Raw genomic sequence first — 8,331 nt, forward strand, 5'->3', positions numbered from 1 at the left:
TAAGTTTGCTTGGCAAGCATTGATCAACAAATACAATAACGCTTTCACATAACATCAACACTATTACATACTATACCACATATTAACAATAAGCTTCTATTCACATATGCCATTTGCTCGAAGTTTGTTTCTGATCCGACACATATGTGCCACAGCATCACAGATGTTCCATCTTTCTCTAGGTAACTCCGCTGAGCAAGCAACACCAATTTCTAAAACACAGATTAAACTTTCTATGATTAGGACGCGATTCCTTGCCCTCCCCACATTAGGATGATTGCTCTCTTGAAGAAGAACGGGATCCAAAACCTCTTCCACTTGCTTAGGCAGAGCTGCCTTCACAAAGCTATAGAGGTTTGAAGTTCCCTGAAAGATGTCATCGATCGGTCTTTTTCCTGTAAATATTTCCAACAGGAGGATGCCAAAGCTGTACACATCACCTTGTGTCCACACTTCATGTCTCATGCCATATTCTGCATTCCACAATTCAAAACATTAGATTTTAATTTTCTAGTGAAGTGCTAAAAGCTCATTTCATGTTTGAAAAATTTAAAATAAATGCTTCCCAATTTTAAAAGACTAGCTAGGAAAAAATAAACTACCAAGTGTATTTACCTGGAGGAGCATAACCAATAGTTCCCTTTATCCCTAAAGAACTTGATTGATTTCCCGAAGAATTTTCAACAGCTTTTGGTAGGAACCTCACCAACCCGAAGTCACCTACATGTGCAACCATGTCCTCATTGAGAAGAATATTGCTGGGTTTGAGGTCGCAATGAACTATTGGCGTCTCACAATGATGATGGAGATAATCCAATGCCATAGCAACATCAATAACAATGTTCAACCTCTGAGAAATTGTTAAGATCCTTGGCCTATCATTTGTCTCACCAATTGTATGAATTAGATACAACCATTCCTCCAAGCTCCCGTTAACCATGAACTCATAAATTAAGGCCTTGAAGTCATGACCGTGATAATCAAAACCAGAACATGCTGAGAGTACCTTGACAAGATTACGGTGTCTAATATTTTTTAAAGCCTCGCACTCAGCAATAAAACTTTTGTAAGCTCCGCGACGAACGAGGTTGAGTACCTTGATGGCAACTGGAGTTTCACCTTGCTCAAGTAGTCCTTTATAAACGGACCCAAAACTGCCCATACCGACCAAGTTGGTTGAGGAGAATCCATTTGTTGCCTTTAGAAGATTTTGGTAAGACACCTGGGGAAATTTGTCCGAATCACTTGCAGCTTGACCCTTTTTGTCCCTTCGTGAGCAATAAAGGTACAAAAAGGTTAGTGCAAAAATGACTCCAAGAATCCCACAAATGAGGGAGAGAACCAATGTCATGGTTAAGCTCAATCCTTTCTTTTTTGCATGCTGGAGTTTGCACTTTGGCAAATGAAACTCAGGTATGCCCCCACAAAGCTTGCTATTTCCTTCAACTAATGTCGCCGTTGCATTCTTGAAAGCTCCTTTGATCGGCAACATGCCCTCAAAATTGTTATAAGATAGATTGAGAGATTCCAAAAATACAAAACGTTCTAAGAATTCTGGAATTGTGCCTGACAAGTTGTTGTGAGAGAGAGACAATTCTGTAAGACCTCTTAGTGAACTCAAAGTTGATGGAATCGTCCCATTGAAGAAATTTCCATGCATGTCTAGGTACTCTATACAACTAACAAGACTTCTGGGAATTTTACCGAATAACATGTTATCAGAGATATCTAAATACTCTAGATTTATTAAAATTCCTATGTTCTCTGGCAGGGAGCCTATAAAATGATTTTGAGGTAAACTTAATCTATACAAGTTCAATAGACCAACGATTTCTTGCGATATGATACCGCTAAAAATGTTGGCACCAAGAGATAAGATCCTCAAATTCTGACACTCTATTAACCTTGGCGGGATATTGCCTTGAAGTTTGTTGATTTCTAAGTATAACTCATTTAATTGACTTAAATTTCTGAAAGAGGATGGAAGATTGCGAGAGAGCGAGTTCATACCCAAATTTATTTGATATAACTTGTGCAGCTTTCCTACACCAGGGGGAATGTGACCTGATAATTGGTTCTTAGCCATCACCAAAACATCCAAGTTAGCCAGATTTGCAATCTCATTCGGGATACTTCCTAATATTTTATTTTGAGCAATATGGAATTTTTAAAGAGAAGAAGACAGGTTTCCTATGCATTGAGGTAACGTGCCCCCAAAATTGTTGGTAAACATGGTGAGAAGTTCTAAATGGGTGGCATTGGTCAAATCGCAGAGAAAGGTCAAGTCATCAATTGCCCCACTTCCGAGATGGTTGTCAGCAAGGATTAACCACTCAAGCTTATGCAAATTCGTCAACGGAGGGACCTTTCCATGCAGGTGGTTACCTCCCATCCCCAATCTAATTAGATTTGAGGCCTTTGATAATGAAACAGGAATAGATCCACTGAATTGGTTAATGGAAATGGAAAATGTTTGGAGACTCGGAAAGACCATACCTAAGTTTGAGGGTAGACTCCCTTGGATTTCATTCTCTCCCATATCAACGTCTGTGAGAGAAGAGAGATTAAAGATTGAGGGAGGAAGCACACCCGAAAAGCTATTTTCATCGAAAAGAAGAAAATTAAGATTGGTCATTCGGCCAAAAATATCCGGGACAGCGCCACTCAAATAATTAGAATATGCGGAGAACGCTTCAAGAGATGATAAATTGCTAAAAGAGGTAGGGACTCCCCCTGTAAAGTGGTTAGAGTGTATGCCAAAAAATGTTAACTTTGACAAGAGGCCAAGCTCATTTGGAAATTTTCCCATCAGCACATTGTAACCAACAGCGAGCCAGAGCAGCTGAGAGCAACGCCACAAGTTGGTTGGAATTTCTCCACTCAGTGAATTGTTGTTTGACAGTAGGTGTTGCAATCTGTGCAGGCGGCTGAATTCTGGGGGAAAATGTAATGAATGTATTATTTTGAAATAATAATAGTACTTAAGGTATGAAAGTTGCTCGTTCCTGATCCAAGGATCCTCTCCTGATTGTGTTCAAATAGTACTATATGGTACTATATGGTTGTGTTCAAATACATCAAAAATTGCTCGTTCCTGTTCATATCGATAGTATGCCAATAAAACAATAGTTAGCTTTGGTATTGTACGATGACAATTCCTAATTTTGGTGCATTATTGTGTCATTTGTTTATGCCAACAAATAATGTTCGTCCTCACTCCTCTAGTTCCAGATTGGCTGCGTGCTTGCGTCTTGTGAATGGATTGAGGATATACACAAAAGAATAGGTAATGGGAACTTAGGTATGGGCAAGGCTGAGATCAAACAACCACTGCGGCAGAGGCGGCTTTGGGGGACCAAAAGGTGCAATTGTACATGGTCCCAAATTTATTTGAAAGGACTTTAAAATAATATTTATATTAAAAAAAAACTTTTTTTTATTAGTACTATAAAATCTCATTGTGTACTCTTCATAATATACCGTCAAGATTCTCTAGAAAAAAAAAATAAAAGGAAACAAAGAGAGTCGCAAGATTATAGCAAGCCGTATTACTCACAAAAGCCGTATTGTCTAAAGGGGTAAGATGAAGCTAAGGGTCCCGAGGTTAGCGTTCAAAACTTTCTACGTACTTTTTTGAGATAGCATTTGGTCTTAGGATTGGTACTAATGAAGTGATCAGAGCCACTTCCTGTTCTCTAGCTGCATCTAACCACTATGAGTCATTAGAAAAAGATCCAACTGTTTTTTTTAATAAAAGGGGACCAGCTGGTGACTTTGCCACAACAGTCCATTCTTCCGGGGGTAGGGAAGACTCACATAGGCATTTCAGCCTCCCCCTGGCCACCATCGTGCAATTCACCAGCGCTAGGAATCGAACCCAGGACATGTCGTGTGGAATACGGGTCTACAATTCATCCCCAACCACTGGGTCACCCCGTGGTGGTTGAAAAAGATCCAACTGAACCACCTTAAATTTAATTCTTTCTGTTTCTTCTAGCAACTCGTATAGGGAAAGAATGACACGTAGACTACTATCAGAGTCTGAAATTCTAGTAAATAATAACATAACCAACTTCCGTAAATAGCCAAACAAGGCATGCCCAAGTCGCCGATGCCTTAACTAAATCTTCTTAATCTTGTCACCATTCCCACTACGTACTTGATTTACTCTGCTAGGAGCCTAGGAACCACATCGTCGACATAATACAACCCCCTTCTCTTAGTACCATGCCTAATTACAACCCTAGTTTGGATATCCGGAAGTAAGCAAAAAAATAGAAACATTAGTACGATGTAACCCAATTGATCGATAATATGACTGACTGATAAAAGATGATTTGATAATTCCGGAAGAAGCAAGGTATTGTGTAAGGATAAAGATGAGGTGAGTGCAATTGGACCTGCCTCTGATCTGAGATAATATTTCCATTGGCAATGACAACACTCTCTGTTGGAGGATGAATCATGGATGAAAGAGAGACTCATCATGTGGCATGTGGTCACAAGCTCTAGAAGCAATTTAGACATTTCCCGAATTTCCTGAATTATCCCAATCAACAGAGAGAGATACTTGATAAAAAAAAAAAAAAAGACAATATTGTCTTCTCTCCCATGGTTGTAGTAGGCTTAGGTTTAAGATTTTCAATGTCGATTGCCAAGAACAAGCCACACGACAAGAATTAGGATTATTGTGCTACTTAAAACACACAAACAGGCACGGGGTAAATTTTGGTTCTGTGTAGGATTAATGATTGTCCAAAACACAAGACAATCAACAAAGTGTAGGGCACTGACATCCAAGGAAGCTACACGACATGAATAGTTTTTTGGGTTTAGGTGTTTTTTTTTTTTTTTTTTTTCTTGGAAAAGAGACAAGCCGAGACCCTTTTATTTTTTTTATTTTTATTATAGAAAACCTTGATTGTACGAGTGGAATTTTATTGATAATAAAAAAAGTTCCACCTAGTCAAGAGAGATGTAAACCTAACCCTTCATAATACAAGAAAAAAAAAGGATAGAAAGCACATGAAAAGGAAGGGGAACATAATCTTTTACCCTTCTAGAAACAAAAACAATAATGATACAAGGAAAAGAGGTGGGGGGACTTGAAATCTAACCCCTCTATAGCCAAACCTAAAGGTCTAAACCTGTAAAACAAATTAACAGGGTTAAGAAAATAAAATAAAAAAGTGAGACAAATCTGTATGTCGAGATGCACATTGATTTGAGAAGCGGAAGTGAGGAAAGCCAGCATAATCTGAAAACAAAGCAGTACGAGCCACCAGCAGAGGGGAATCATGCCATGCCAAAGTTGGAGAAGACGAACCTATATTAGCAAAACTGTCTGTAACAACATTCCCTTCGAGATATATGTGAGAGATGTAGAAAGTCATCTTTCGAATGTGATCTAAACAAATAGGCCATTGCGTACGAAGAGGCCAAGGAGGGTCAAAAGCAGTCAATTGGAAAGCAAAAATAACACTAGAATAGTCACTTTCCAACCAAAGACAATGTCATCCCCGCTAATATGCAAACTCTACACCAATAATAATTGCTGATAATTCTGCATAGAAAGAGTTACAATGACCAATCTGATACCAAGATAAAAGTGTAAAACTTTTTTTCTTTTTTGACGGTACGAGGGAAATTTTATTGATAACGAAAAAAAAAGTTACACTTTATCATTTTCCGAAATTAAAGTTGAAGAAGACAAGGCCCAGTTAGCAAAATTGTCCGCAACAAAATTTCCTTCGTGATATATGTGAGTTGCGTAGTAAGTCATTTTCCAAAGGGAGTTTTAACGAAACACCCCCGGTACTGTTCACTTTTAACGAAAAACTACATTTTTACCGTTCCCTAGTACTATTCATTATATCTTTATTTGTCATTTTTCTTTAAAACTAAAGTATCTTTTAACTTTTTGTTAGATTTTCTTTTTCCGAATGCGGTCCAAACAAATACACCATTGCTTACGAAGAGGCCAATAAGGATCAAAATCAGACGACTAAAAAGTGTAAAACTTGATGAGAGTTTTTGGGTTTGTATTTTTGTGTTGTATTCTTCTCTCAAGGAGAAAATAAGTATACATGTATAAGGATGTCTAGGTACATGAAATCCCCAATTACAAAGCTATAATAAATAGGGAAGTTGACTGACGCAGAACAACATGCTGGACGGTGGATCCACACCTAAGACTATCGTAATCATTGACGCATGGTTGAATTGCCCAACACTAACAGAACTATTGAAAGTGAACGTTGGCAAAAGACTTGGAGTATGTGCCAGTTGACATGACTATCAGCAAAGGTTTCCAAGAGTTGGAGCAATAGTGCATACTCTTTCACACAAACATAGCCCTCTATATTTGGTCACGCCAACCTAATCCGTATGTATATTGTAGTGTACACAAAATATGGACTGATATATCACGTGTCATAATATAAGTAGAAGAATACTTGAAAAAAATAACTTCTTCCCTCTTCTCTTATGACATGTAATACACCGACTTGTGTTATGGGTATATGGAAAAATCTCTCTTCTAAGGACTGTCAAATGTACATGGAAAAATCTCTCTTCTAAGGATTGTCCAATTTTATTGCCAATAGATGGTGGCAAAGAGGCACTGTTATAAATCGTGTTCGATTCCCCATTTAAAGTAGTGGTGAAATTAGATTGTTGATTTGAATTCCTGCTTTTAACGTGTAATCAAGACTTATACAACTAATTAATTTGCAAAGTGGGCCAGTAATACTTGACCTATGAGAAGCTATATCAAATCATGATGTAAAACCCAAGAAATTAAACGAAATCATCATTTTCAGATGAACTAGTTTGGCTAAAATGCATCTGTTTTCGGCTTTCAACTTGCTTTTTGCAATATATATAGCACCGGCCTACAACTACTTTAGCTAGTGTTGGAAAAATTCTTCTGCATAATTTAGTCCAGTCAATTATTGATGGTCTCTCAGTGTTGGAAAATGGATGCATAGATGGGGGAAGAGATCCTCTCCGGATCTCTTCCACCAAGTCCATCAAAATCAGTGATCCGGGCTCTTAAAATTTGACAAAACGGTTAAAGTTATTATAACTTTTAAAGGGACCCCTGTTTTTAGCTGTTTAATCAAATTTCAAGACCCCGGATCACTGGATTTGGTGGGAGAGATCCGGATCCATAGATAGCTTTCCATTGCCAATTATTACAGGCCTACCAAATTTCTTACTCAGAAGTCCTACTGGACTTGGCATCAGTCAAGCACTAGTTTGTGTATCCAATATCTGTTATTTTCCAACACTAATAATGAGTTTAAATATATGAAGAAATAGCACTTAAAGTAGTCCATAATGATTTTTTTTTTTTTTTTTCAGTGCAAGTAACAACTTTGGAATTCTTTCAACTCACTCAATCAATGGTTCGAGATACTCATTTTCTGACTAAAAACCTTCGGTAACATCTCATTATAGACTTTGTGTAGGTCAACTGTCAAGTATCAATCGCTTGTCATTGTTGCAAAATACTTCACACAGAGCAAGTCGCCGGACTGAGAACACTTATGGTTTGTAACTGGGTATTTATATGTGCCTTTATGGGTGTGCCCTTTGATCATAGAGTACAATATGTTGTTTTGTGCCCAAAGTGGTAAGCACAAATAAAAAAAATTTGTGCCTCTGTTCTAAAAAAGTTATCAGATGACTTTCTCCATCCATATTAGCCCAATTTAATAGGTTCTACTTTGAAAATGAAAATGTCAAAATTTGAAATAAATCAGAAAATTTCATAAAATCAAGATGGAACACAACAAAATCCAATGTCTCAACTGTTAGAAGGATCAATGACACACCCCGACCCAGAAAGTCCGCTTGGACCCTGAATCGAGTTGTGCTGGCCGACACCTGAAAGGTGGCGAAGCCATAAAATGCGATAAGAGTGTAGAAAAATGTGAATAATTTGAACCTAAAATTTTTAAATACCAGAGTGTGTTGGGAGCGGAAGCGAACCCATTTCACACACGACATCAGAGCATAAGTAAGGTACAGAAGTGTGAGTAAGAATCATACCCTCAGAAGTATCCATCAATACTAAGATTCGCCATAGATGCTTGTCGATACAAACTCAGCAGTTAAAACCTGGAGGGCACCAAACAGAGAATGTGAGTAAGCAATAAAACCAAGCTTCCCCAAAGTTATTACCTCTCTAAAAGTAATGCCCCTCAATGTAAAACCCGTATCGTTTTCCATAAGACAAAACAACATATATACATATATCCAAACCATACTCAAAAATGGCCAAAACCACGGTTTGCCATGTCCATCAACTCCACCATGCATTAATAA

Source organism: Pyrus communis, chromosome 7 (genome assembly GCF_041283825.1).
Source record: "Pyrus communis isolate YQ-2024b chromosome 7, ASM4128382v1, whole genome shotgun sequence".
NCBI lineage: Eukaryota > Viridiplantae > Streptophyta > Magnoliopsida > Rosales > Rosaceae > Pyrus > Pyrus communis.